We start from the raw sequence: 14,504 nt of genomic DNA on the forward strand, positions 1-14,504 counted from the left end.
AGCGTGGCTTTGGGCAAGTAACATTCATGTTCTCGAGTGATCACGAGGCCAAGGGCTGTGGAGATGTTTCCAGGCTGCCCACCTCAGCTGTAAGACTGATGCAAACACCAGGATACCTGACATTGGTGAGGCCTGTAGTAAGTGACACTGTGCATCCGCATTGCTGAGTCCAATGATAAGCCTATTCAATGGGAGGATGTATTAAGCTCTCTCTCAGGCAGGAGTCAGACATATTGCTGAGGATGAGAGGAGCATCGCTCTGTCCTCAATGCATAATCTTTCTCCCACAGGTTCAGGTGGTCTCCCCTCTGCATCGCCAAGTTATGGAGAGCACAGCAGACTATAATGGTGCGGGAGACTCTCAGGGAGCTGTATTCATAGAATCCATACAATCCCGACAGTATTCGGCCCATCAAGCCTGCACTGACTGCGATCCCACCCAGGCCCATATACCCATAATCCCACATATTTACCCCGCTAATCTCCTGACACTAGGGTCAATTTAGCATGGCCAATCAATCTAACCTGCACATCATTGGACTGTGGGAGGAAACCGGAGCACCCGGAGGAAACCCATGCAGACACGGGGAGAATGTGCAAACTCCACACAGACAGTGACCTGAGGCTGGAATTGAACCCTGGGTCCCTGGCACTGTGAGGTAATGGGGCATCTCCTCCCCCGACCGGTCCATGCACCTGAACTGCATCTTCAACAGGCCAATCGCCTGCCCGACCAGCACACGCGTTGCAGCTTGAGCCTCATTGTAACAGGTTTCCATTGGTGTTTGTGGCCTCCATGCTGGCATCATCAGCCACTCCTGATTGGCCCTTGTCCCCAAGGAGCCATCCCTCCAGTTGCCGCTCTCCCTCAAAGATTGCTGGGATCTGAGAGCATCCCAGGAAATGGGCACACACCTGCATGAAGCACATTGTCTGGTCACAGATGAGCTGCACATTGAGGGAGGAGTATCCCTTGCGGTTCATGAATGGCACCACGTGGCACAATGGAGCGCACAGGGATATGTGTTTGCAGTCAATCAAGCCTTACACCTGGGCAAGCCTGCTAAGCAGGCAAAGCCCATGGCCCTGGCATCTTAGCTCGTCAAGTCCCAGTCCAAGTTAATATACATATGAGCCCTCGCATAAGGGGCATCTGTGATCACCCCCCCCTCCCCACCCCCCACCCCCCCAACCTGGATACATTTGTGTGTGGCCAACTGGGAGATGCCACACAGGTCACCCGTGCCGTCCTGGAATGAGCCACTCACATAGAAATTCAGAGGAGCTGTGAGTTTAAGGACCACAGGCAGTGGGTGTTCCCCCACCCTCCGCCCCCCATTCCATGTGGAGCCAGCTCTTGCAGAGTCTGGCACAGGTAGTCCACTATCCACCTGGACAGATGCAGCCTTCTATGGCACTGCATCTCTGACACCTGAGAGGGGACGGATAAACATCAAAGGTTGTGTGGGAAGTTATTGTAAATAAAAAGTTAACTTACATTCATATAACACCTTTCCCAACCATAGGATATGTCAAAGCAGTTTTCAGCGAATTCATTATTTTTGATGTGTGTATACATAGTTGCAACGTAGCAGACTGTTTGCCCCTAGTGAGGTCCCACAAACAGTAACATAGTTCAGTTTAAAGTTTATTTATTCGTCACAAGAAGGCTCACATTCACACTGTAATGAAGTTACTGTGAAAATCCCTTAGTCGCCACACTTCGGTGCCTGTTCTGGTACACTGAGGGAGAATTTAGCATGGTCAATGCACCTAACCAGCACGTCTTTCAGACTGTGAGAGGAAACCAGAGCACCCAGAGGAAAGCCATGTAGACACGGGGAGACCACGCAGACTCTGCACAGACAGTGACCCAAGCCAGGGATTGAACCCAGGTCCCTGGCGCTGTGAGGCAGCACTGTGCCACCCAACCACTGTGCCACTGTGTCACCCAGCCACTGTGTCACTGTGTCGCCCACAGTCAGACAATCTTGTTATTTTGTGTTGATTGAGGGATAAATATTGGCCACAACGCCAGGGAGAACTCCCCTTGCGGGGAGAACTCCCCTTGCGGGGAGCACCATAGGAAATTTTGAGCCAACAGGATCCCATCTTAACTGCTTATCTGCCAACAGTGTAGCATTCCCTCATTACTACACTAGAGTGTCTGCTTTGACTATTGCTCTCAACTCCTGAGCTGTGCTTTGAACATATAGCACAGTGGTTAGCACTGCTGCTTCACAGCTCCAGGGGCCTGGGTTCAATTCCCGGCTTGGGTCACTGTCTGTGTGGAGTTTGCACATTCTCCCCTGGCACATTCTCCTCGTGTCTGCGTGGGTTTCCTCCGGGTGCTCCGGTTTCCTCCCACAGTCCAAAAAGACGTGTGGGTTAGGTTGATTGGCTATGCTAAAAATTGCCCTTAGTGCCCTGAGATGCGTAGGTTAGAGAGATTAGTGGGTAAATATGTAGGGATATGAGGGTAGGGCCTGGGTGGGGTTGTGGTCGGTGCAGACTCGATGGGCCAAATGGCCTCTTTCTGCACTGTAGGGTTTCTATAATCTATGATTTCTATCCCCCTCAAATGCCACTATTGTACCTGCTCCCACCACCTCCCCAGGCAGCGCGTTCCAGATATTCACCAACCTCTGTATAAAAAAAACTTGCCTCGCACATCTCCTCTAAACTTTTCCCCACGCACCTTAAACCTATGTCCCCGAGTACTTGACTTTTTGATCCGAGGAAGGAGCATCTGACTCTCCACTCTGTCCATACCACTCATAATCTTGTAAACCTCTATCGGGTCGCCCCTCAACCTCTGCCGTTCCAGTGAGAAAAAATCCGAGTTTATCCAACCTCTCCTCATAGCTAATACCCTTCAGACCAGGGAACATCCAGGTAAACCTAGTAAACCTATTCTGTACCCTTTAAGTTTTATTTTAAATAATAATATTAAAAACAAACAGTTGGGTAATCAGAGTTTATCTGATGAATCAGTAATGATCTCATTGCCTCAGGTGTGAGGTGCCAAAATAAATTCCACTAAAGGCAATGGAAAATCCCATGGCTGCTTTGAACCTTCTTCCCATAGTAATGCACATTGTTAGTGAATTACATAGAATCATAGAATCCTACAGTGCAGTGCCATTCGGCCCATCGAGTCTTCATCGACCACAATCCCACCCAGGCCCTATCCCCATAACCTCATGCATTTACCCTAGCTAGTTCCCCGTGACACTAAGGGGCAATTTAGCATGGCCAATCCATCTATCCCACACATCTTTGGACTGTGGGAGGAAACCGGAGGAAACCCTCGCAGACATGGGGAGAATGTGCAAACTCACTATCGTACCTGCTTCCACTACCGCTCCTGCCTGGAACTCGCTGCTGGGGGAGATAGTGGAAGTAGATATGATAGTGACCTTTAAGGGGCATCTTGACAAATCCATGAATAGGATGGGAATGAAGGGATATGGTCCCCGGAAGGGTAGGAGGTTTTAGTTCAACCGGGCAGCATGGTCGGTGCAGGCTTGGAGGGCTGAAGGGCCTGTTCCTGTGCTGTAATTTTCTTTGTTCTTTGTTCCACACAGACAGAGACCCAAGCCGGGAATCAAGCCCAGGTCCCTGGCGCTGTGAGGCAGCAGTGCTAACCACTGTACCACTGTGCCGCCCCTTACATAAGGATGTGCAGTTGAGCACTAAATTGCAATTAGAATGAAGCAGCTTCTTTGAAGTGATCAAGGTTAAGCTCCCTACTGGTTTAATACAGCTAATCCTGCAGTCCGAGTTGTGATTGCTTATTACTAATAGAGCAGTTTTACTACAGGTGCAATGATATCGAAACAATATTTAGATCCGATATTAAACTTAAAAACAGTAAAGGGGACTACATAAATGCCTTGGTGTTTTGGAGCAAATGTGCAAATAAATAGATGAAGGAGATGTAATCACATTCAAGGTGTGATCAAATATCAATCACTGCTGTATTTATAATTCAGTCTTCAGCCAATCTTTTATTCCCAATTATATTTCAAATGATCTCTTAATACTTAAACCCATGCAGCCCCTCAACATTCACAAGCCCATGGGAAACACCAGTCTTGTTGGAGAACCATATTTTCTTCTTTAAAGTTCTGTATTTGTTCTTTATAAAAGATCAGGTTGACTTTTGGCATTCACACGCCCCCACACGTACAGAGGGACATCTGTGAGACACATTCAAACTGTACTTGCTTCTTCACATTTTCTGAAATATTCGCAGCCCTTGCGCTCCCATTTTCTTTTTTGTTCAACTGAAACTATAATTGCTCGAGGGAAAAAAAGCATTTGTGAAAGCTTCTTTATTTTTATACCCTTTTGGAAAATGGCTGTACACCTGCCATTTTCAGGCTGTTTCATTTCCTGCACTGATTTCTGCTCCTTCCAGCATTGTTATTATCCTGTACATTTCAGCTTGAGAGAAAAAATGTGCAAGCTGTTGAGGGTGATCCATAATTACTCTTAACATAAACCATGTCATATTCAATGAGGTACTTCTAGATTTACGCAATGTTTTAGAGGATGTGTCTACCCTAACAGTCCATACGATGATAAGTGTAGGTGTTTGCATTTATGTAATTTTCCCAGTTAATAGTCAATTGCGGCTTCAGTCGTTCCACATAATGATGTGCTCCAGTACACACACAGCTAATCAGTGTTGAGTCTGTACTACGCTGAGTATTTTATGCTGCAGAGATTTGTGTCTACCTTACAAAAGGTTACTTCACATGAGCACCTGGGCACACTCTCCTGTGAGGTTATTTGGTACCTGTTGGAATGGTTTCACCATAGCATTTCTGAACCTACAGGGTGGTGCATAATGTGCACAATGAACCATCTGCACTCCTGCTCTGACACCGTATGTAGGAAATGTATCAAATTGCAGCATGTCACATTGCCTCCCATGCCCAAACACTGTACTTAGTGCCCCCGTGCTCACTGAGCCACATTGTCTCCCAGTTAAGCAACAACTTTATTTTAAAATTCTCATCCTTGTATTCAAGTCCTCCAGCAGCCTGATTTCCTCAAACTCCTCTGGCCCTACAACTGAAGTCTCTCTATGCTCCCCAATTTCTGATCTCTTCCACACCCCTGACTTTCATTGCTCCACTAATGGCGGCCATGCCTTTAGTTAGCGGGTAAATATATGGGGGTGGAGCCGGGGTGGAGCCGGGATGGAGCCGGGATGGGATTGTGGTCGGTGCAGACTCGATGGGCCGAATGGCCTCCTTCTGCACTGTAGGGTTTCTATGATTCAGTGATGGCGGTGTAATGATGAGTTACCTATGCCCTAATCTTTGAACTCCCTCCCGAAACTTCTCCACATCTCTGCCCCTCTCTCTCCTCCTTTGAAACACTGCTCAGAACTAATTTCTTTGCCCAGCCTTTTGATCATTGGACCGAATATCTTCTTATGTGACTCAGTGTCAAATTTTGCTCCAATCCTGCAAGGTAACACCACATGACCAAGAAAGTAATGTCAACCATTGGATTCCACACTTGTATGGCAAATGCAGTTAAAGATATGTTTTTTATTCATTTGTGGGACATGGCCATTGCTGGCTGGCCAGCATTTATTGCCCATCCCTAGTTGCTGTAGCTCTGGAGTCACATGTAGGCCAGACCAAGTAAAGGACATTGGTGATCCAGATGGGTTTTTCCAACAATCGACACTGATGTGCGGGTTAGGGTTGCAAGACCCAGAAGGAATATGAAGGTTGACCGGCCATGATAAATTGCCCTTTAATGTCAGGGGGATTAGGAGAGTAAATATGTGGGGTTACAACAAGACCTGGGCGGGATTGTTGCCAGTGCAGGCTCAATGGGACAAATGGCCTCCTTCTGCACTGTAGATTCTATGATTTCATGGCCATCAGTAGATTCCTAATTCCAGATATTTTTCATTGAATTCAAATTCCATCATCTGCTGTGGCGGGATTTGAACCCGGGCCCCCAGAACATTAGCTGAGTTTCTGAATTAATAGCCTAGTGATAATACCATTAGGCCATTGCCTCCCTAATATGGGTGAGTTTGTATTTTCAAGGGCTTTGTAAAAAATGTACCTTTGTTGAAACACTGCAATGTTCTGAAGGTTCTTCAGAAGCTACTGCTTACCTCATAAGAAATCCACAAAGTAGCCACCCAAGATAGAATGCTACTCGTGTAGATTAAACTCTTCCAGAAATTGCAGCTCAGGATCTTGTGGAGAACATGAAGACCCAGAATATACAGTTCCATCCATTATCCCTGGCAACTATTCACCATCTGATTGCTCACCCATTCCCTCACTTTCCAAAGATACCCACTTGAGTGAGGTAGCTGGACTGTGCTTGGGAAATCAGCTCGAGGTGAGACACAGAGCGCAAGGTAAATAAAGCTTGCAAATGTGGAAGTGGAGTCTGATGTGGCTGAAAGGATGCATAAAATAAATGACCCCTTTAGAGCTGGGAAAAGCATTCCCGCTCCCCTTGTCCCTTTAAGGACTTTTAACTTAAATACCGGAATAAACTGACCATAGCGTGTACACTTCACTTTCGCAAAGGGGTTTGAAGGTATCCAGTTTGTACATACAATCAGCCATTCAAGCACACATACTGGAGGCCTACAGAGGAGATGTAATCAATATAGTGAACAGTGTACTGAGAGTCATGAAGGTTTACAGCATGAAAACAGGCCCTTCGGCCAAACATGTTCATGCCACCCTTTCTTTGAACTGCTAACCCAGTTACACTTGTCCACGTTTGGCCCATATCCCTCTATAACCATCTTATCCATGTAACTGACTAAATGATTATTAAAAGACAAAATTGTACCTGCCAAGAGTGGGTGAGTGTGTGCACAGCACTTGGCAGACTGAACCCGTGGGTACCCATTTTCCTGAGAGAAGCATGATCTAATTTCATAGTGAGAATTTGAGAGTCAAATCTTTCAGAGCTAAAACCAAGTTCCTCCTTGCTCTGCTATATCCACTTTCCTGCATCTACTCGTGGCACGGTGACACAGTGGTTAGCACTGCTGCCTCACAGCGCCAGGGACCCGGGTTGGCAGCTCCAACCTTGGGTCACTGTCTGTGTGGAGTTTGCATGTTCTCCATGTCTACATGGGTTTCTTCCGAGTGCTCCAGTTTCCTCCCGCAGTCCAAAGATGTGCAGGTTTGGTGGTTTGGCCATGCTAAATTGCCCCTTAGTGACCAAAGATGTGTGGGTTAGATGGATTAGCCATGGTAAATGTGTGGGGCAAAGGGGATAAGGCGGGGAGAGGGTCTGGGTAAGATACTCTGCCTGAGAGTTGGTGCAGGCTTGATGGGCCGAACGGCCTCCTTCTGCACTGTAGGGATTCTATGAATATTCTTTGATAATACTCCCTTTCCCCGACTGATGAAAAATTAAATCAAGACATTAGTTCATTTTTTTTCTGACTTTGAGCGAGTAATGTATTCTTTTGTGTTTGCCATTCTTCCCATTAAATTTGCAGTGGTCAAACTGAAGATCAAAAGACTTCTATGAAGAGGTGACCATGTTAGCCGCTCTTGCTTTTCATCATATCAGCTTGTCAAATCAGTATTAAACCAGCTGCCTGCAAGACCCAGAAGGAATATGAAGGGTGGATTTTTATGTAAACTCCAGTGTCTATGTCAGCGCTTAACAAGATTTTAATGTACTCGTTGTTGACTGGTGGGAGCTTCCTGGCTGTGAGAGTGTGAGAGGCCTGACATTACAGCGACTGAAGTCACCAGCTTTGGCAGCTGGAAATGTAAAGCTGTGCTATTGCTTACTAAACCAAGGTCAGATGTGAATTAGTCACCACAGGTCCATACTAATGGACAGGGCTGTTGCAGTAACACCTTCACTGCTACAGAGTATATATATATAAAATCTGCACACACACACACACTCGCATGCACGTGCACACACACACACTTCGTGCAGCAGCTCAATCACCTTCTAACAGAACTGGAAAGAGAACTTCAAGCAAATACAGAGACAGGGAAAAGCAGGGAGGGGGAAAAACAAAAAGGAAAATCCGTGATACAGTCTAAAACAGGAGACAAATGAAAAAAAAGGATAATGGTGCAAGGCAAAAGGCGGTGGTAATGAGATAAAGAAATAAAAGATGGATTTAGAAGAGATGTAAATATGAAAACTAGGCAATCTGAAATTGTTAAAAAATTCAATGTGGAGCTCTGTTATATATTTAAAAGGGTTGCAGGTTGCTTTAAGTGCTGATCGCATGATTTGATGGTGATGTCATTAAGGTGCACGTTCAGGCATGCACCCTAATGACATCAGTTTCAGTTTTGTATTCTGATGCAGAGCAGAGAGCAGCTCTTCAATAGAACCTCTTATATGCTACTTTGAATCTACACGTGCAAACCACATCTTTTCTTTTTCAGTTAAAACCCACAATCCCTGATATCGTTAAGACATTACAAGCTCACATGGCTGTAACGTATCTAATTGAAAGACAGGATGGTGTTCCTCAACCTTACATTAACTTTCAACCATTTTTGCTTTCTGCACAGGCATGCTGGGCCCAAAGAACTAAAAAGCTGAATTGAGCATACATACCCTGCCCCTGGTCCGCACATACACAGAAACTCTGTCAACTGTTGGGGCTTGGATTTCCCAACCTGTGCTTCGACGAGAAACTAAGATGCTTTTTGTATAAAAGGGTAACTGTTTCACCAACTGCTCTTGCACAAGAAAGTGCCATGGGAAGAGGGGGGGGGGGGCGGCTCAGGAGCGATCCAAGCTGTCTGAAGGAAGTGGTCCATTTGGAATGCTGAAAGAGGAGTGGGAGGTGGGAATGGCGAAAACGGCGGAAGATGATTTATTGAATGGATGGAAGACGAGGGAAGGGGAACTCTATCATGGTTCTGAGAGGAAGGAGAAGGGGTGAGAGCAACAGTGTGGGAAATGGAAGGGGTACAGTTGGTGGAACCTGTGAACACCATAGAGAGGAATCCTGGGTCAAAGAAAAAGGAAAACATATTGAAAATACTTGAATGAATTTGTCAGTACAGGTGTGATGAAGGCAGAGAAACTGGGAGAATTATATAAGGGTCCCTTCAAAAAGGATAAGGTGGTGGAAGGAGGAGTAGTTAAGGTTGATATGGGAGTCGGTTGGCTTATTGTGGATATTGGCTAACAGACCATCCTGAGAAATGGAATGAAATTAAGAATGGAAATGTAAGAATGCAAGATGGACAACGTGGAGGTATGAAAAGGGTGAAAGTGGAAACAAAGTGAGATTAGAGCAGGAAGCTGCATTTAAAGTTATCAATGTACAGAAAAAAAGAGGTGAGGAAGTGGGCCTGAGTAGGAATGGAACAAAGAATATACCACAGATCCCACAAAGAGACAGGAATTGCAATTCATATCCATTCCCATGGCAACAGTTTTTATTTAGAGGAAGTAGCTGGAGTGAACGGAGAACTTGTTCAAAGTGCGAACAAGTTCAGAAAGGCAAGGAGGTTGGTGTTTGAGGACTGGATTGACTGGTCCTCTGTTCAAGGGTACAGATCTCCCTCAGGCCACCATGGCTGGGGGTAGAAGCAGAGAGGGACCAGGATCCACGATGAAAGGCAGATGGTTAGGGCCAACAAACTGGAGACTGTTAAATTTTCCGACAGCATTGGAAGATGGGAAAAGGTTGAGAAAATGTAGAGTAAAAACTGGGATGAAATCAGTCCTGTGGGGCAAGGACCGCTGAAACGAATTGGTCTATCAGGGCAGTTCCTGGCTCCTGGGAGAGACACAGTAAGAAGTCTAACAACACCAGGTTAGAGTCCAACGGGTTTATTTGGTAGCAAAAGCCACACGTGTGGCTTTTGCTACCAAATAAACCTGTTGGACTTTAACCTGGTGTTGTTAAACTTCTTACTGTATTTACCCCAGTCCAACGCCGGCATCTCCACATCATGACTTCCTGGGAGAGAGGCAGATGTGGATCGGGCAGTGTTGGGGCACTATGAGGTTGGATGCTGTGCAGGGAAAATCTCCCGAGGAAATGAGGTTAATGACTGCTAAATACGGTGTTGATGTTCAGTGGTGGGTTCTTAAGAAATAGGAGCAGGAGTAGGCCATCTAGCCCCTCGAGCCTGCCCCGCCATTCAATAAGATCATGGCTGATCTGACGTGGATCAGTACCACTTACCCGCCTGATCCCCATAACCCTTAATTCCCTTACCGATCAGGAATCCATCCATCCGCGCTTTAAACATATTCAGCGAGGTAGCCTCCACCACCTCAGTGGGCAGAGAATTCCTGAGATTCACCACCCTCTGGGAGAAGAAGTTCCTCCTCAACTCTGTCTTAAACCGACCCCCCTTTATTTTGAGGCTGTGTCCTCTAGTTTTAACTTCCTTACTAAGTGGAAAGAATCTCTCCGCCTCCACCCTATCCAGCCCCCGCATTATCTTATAAGTCTCCATAAGATCCCCCCTCATCCTTCTAAACTCCAACGAGTACAAACCCAATCTCCTCAGCCTCTCCTCTTAATCCAAACCCCTCATCTCCGGTATCAACCTGGTGAACCTTCTCTGCACTCCCTCCAATGCCAATATATCCTTCCTCATATAAGGGGACCAATACTGCACACAATATTCCAGCTGCGGCCTCACCAATGCCCTGTACAGGTGCATCAAGACATCCCTGCTTTTATATTCTATCCCCCTCGCAATATAGGCCAACATCCCATTTGCCTTCTTGATCACCTGTTGTACCTGCAGACTGGGCTTTTGCGTCTCATGCACAAGGACCCCCAGGTCCCTTTGCAGGGTAGCATGTTTTAATTTGTTTCCATTGAGGTAGTAATCCCATTTGTTATTATTTCCTCCAAAGTGTATAACCTCGCATTTCTCAACGTTATACTCCATTTGCCATATCCTCGCCCACTCACTCAGCCTGTCCAAATCTCTCTGCAGATCTTCTCCGTCCTCCACACGATTCACTTTTCCACTTATCTTTGTGTCGTCTGCAAACTTCGTTACCCTACACTCCGTCCCCTCCTCCAGATCATCTATATAAATGGTAAACAGTTGCGGCCCGAGTACCGATCCCTGCGGCACGCCACTAGTTACCTTCCTCCAACCGGAAAAACACCCATTTATTCCGACTCTTTGCTTCCTGTCGGATAGCCAGTCCCCAATCCACTTTAACACACCACCCCCAACTCCGTGTGCCCTAATCTTCTTCAGCAGCCTTTTATGGGGCACCTTATCAAACGCCTTTTGGAAATCCAAAAACACCGCATCCACCGGTTCTCCTCCATCAACCCCCCTTGGTCCAGGAGAAGTAGGAGAAGCTGTCAGGCAGTAAAATGCAGTACGTAATTTGCTTGATCTCATTTTCAGGTTACATGACATCTCAAAAAAAAGAAAATGTTTGATCTTGAGAGAAGATGCAGAGAATTCACAGGATCTCCACAGTGTAGGAGGTCATTCAAGCCATCAAGCCTGCACCGACAACAATCCCCCCCCCATAACCTCACATATTTACCCTGCGAATCATCTTGACATGAAAGGGCAATTTAGCATAGCCAATGCACCTAACCTACACACCTTGGGACAATAAGGAGCAATTTAACATAGCCAATCCACCTAACCTGCACATCTTTGGAGGGTGGGAGGAAACTGGAGCACCCGGAGGAAACCCACGCAGACACAGGGAGAATGTGCAAACTCCACACAGTCACCTAAGGTTGGAGCTGTCAACCGGGTCCCTGGCACTGTGAAGCAACAGTGCTAACATCTGTGCCAATTTTCAGTAAGACTTTCTGGGGTGCAATGCTTTAATTAAAAAAGTTGATTCCTTAAGTATTTTTAAAAGGGAGCTGGACAGGTAATTTTATAGAACATTACAGTCAAAAAACTGGGTAGTAGGATTAAGTGTGACTGCCCTATAAAGGGCTAGCATAGACACAGTGGGCTGAGTAGCCTCTTTCGATGCTATATGCTTCTGTAACGAGGTTGGTATTTAGCTTGGTGTGAAGTAGCACTGTATTTACTAGGGACAGGTTTATGGTACCTATTTTGTTGTTGATTAAATTTTTATTTGCTCCCAAGACATGTTTTTCATAATGAGTGCAGTTAGGCCAGCCAAATGAAGTGGTTTCTTTTGGTGCAGGATTTCAGTACAGTTAATCAGCAATGTATCTTGTTTTATGAATACAATGGCATTAAGGCTCCCTCTGCAGCCTCGCCTCAAACATTGCAGGCTGCAGTCTGTAAAAATCCAGCGATTGAAGAGACAATGGCAATTAATGAGGTACCCCAAGAAAAGCTGCCGTCTTGGATTCCCACCGAGCTCAGACGTGATTGGAAATAAAATTTTGAAAACAACCAAAGTATAATTATAATCCCAAGAGAGTTGTTATACGTATCTATAAAAAATTGAACTTTTTGTTCCAAATGCCTTGAATACTATCCAATGAAAACTAGATATGACTCCTTAAAAGAGCAGTCATGCACAGTCCTAAATCTCAGCCTTTTGACCACAATGTTGTATAAAAGTATCTGCCCTATTCCCTTTTCAAAGTACAGTAAGAAGTCTCACAACACCAGGTCCAACAGGTTTGTTTGATAGCACAAGCTTTCGGAGCGCTGTCCCTTCAATAGGTGAGTGGAGGATTGGGTTCACAAACAGGGCATATATACACACAGACTCAATTTGCAAGATAATGGTAGATTTGTAGTTACTCATTGGGACTGTGCTAAAGATCATTGTTCATACCTTGAGGATATGCTCATCCAACTGAGAAAATTCACTGAAAAATAAGGAATTTTATACCGTACTCTCAAAAATCATGAGGGAATTTACAATGACAATTTACAAGATAATCGCATTCCAACCATTATCTTGTAAATTGAGTCTATGTCTATATATGCCGTTCGTGAACCCAATCCTCCACTCACCTGATGAAGGGGCAGCGTTCTGAAAGCTTGTGCTACCAAATAAACCTGTTGGACTTTAACCTGGTGTTGTGAGACTTCTTACTGTGCCTACCCCCAGTCCAACGCCGGTATCTCCAAATCATGGCCTTTTCAAAGTGCTTAATTAATTAGTTTCCACCACCTTTTAAATCAGAGCATTCCAGACTCAGGAAAATCTTAGTTAAAATAATTCTCCTTATCTGAACAATTTGGCAGCCTTGGAATTAAGTAATCCAACTTGGAGTGATTACTGAAAGGAGTCTTTATTTCTGAGAAAACACTACTGTATGATTAACTTAAATTAACTTAATTTTATGAATAGCCAGTTTTCCTTTCAATTATACATAGAAAAAAAAATCTATTGTTACATGTGATTCCACGATTGGGCAGCATTACCGAACAATGCTGAGTGCGCTAATAACTACACTAAAAATAAGTTTAAGACAATCAGTCAAGCTTGTGATGTGGCTCATTTATACTTACTAGAAGCAGTATACATTCATACACAAGGACACGTTCACTGTGGACAAAAGGAAGATATTCAAGCCTTGCACTATTTTTTTGAATTATGCGGAAGCTGGGGAGCCTCCAGCTTCCTGTTGCGTGTTCCATGGCAACACCTTGGTTAGAGTCGAATTAGTCTATCTAATCTTTCTCCTGTAATATTGTTTGAACTTTGGCAGGCTTGCATTTGTCCTGATAATTGCAAGACAAAAAACTTCCACAATATCTCTTTTCAGCAATATTGTGCGAAATTAGGAATGGCACAGGCAGCATGGTGACACAGTGGTTAGCACCGCTGCCTCACAGCGCCAAAGACCCAGGTTCAATTCCAGCCTTGGGTCACTGTGTGGAGTTTGCACATTCTCCCTGTGCCTGTGTCCGGGTGTTCCAGTTTCCTCCCACAGTCCAAAACTGTGCGGATTAGGTTAATTGGCTATGCTAAATTGACCCTAGTGTCAGGGGATTTAAAGAGTAAATATGTGAGATTACAGGGGTATGGCCGAGGTCGGATTGTGGTCAGTGTAGACTCGATGGGCTGAATCACGTCCTTCTGCACTGTGGGGATACTATGGGATCATGGACGGGATTTTCCAGCTGCGCTAGCTCCAAAACTGAAAAATCCTGCCTCATGTCAATGGACCTTTGCATCATCCTCCCCCACCCGCTACGATTCCCGTGGCAGGCGGAATGAGAAAATTCCCCCCCATGACTTTTGAGAGTACGGTATAAAATTTCTTATTTTTCAGTGAATTTTCTCAGTTGGATGAGCATATCCTCAAGGTCTGAACAATGATCTTTAGCACACTCGCAATGAGTAACTATAAAGCTGCTCATTTTGCACATACACAGCAGTTCAATAATGGCCCCTCTATGCTGCTGTCTGTGCTGTTAAAAAAATACTGCATGAAAATGTGTACAAATTCACTGGAAACCCATAAAAGAGAATAAAGCAGAATAGCATATACAGAATTTTATATAAGGGAAAACCATGTATACACTTAAGAAATAAACTGCTTCTTTCCTGTCCAACAG

Source organism: Mustelus asterias, chromosome 9, assembly GCF_964213995.1.
Source record: "Mustelus asterias chromosome 9, sMusAst1.hap1.1, whole genome shotgun sequence".
NCBI classification, from domain to species: domain Eukaryota; kingdom Metazoa; phylum Chordata; class Chondrichthyes; order Carcharhiniformes; family Triakidae; genus Mustelus; species Mustelus asterias.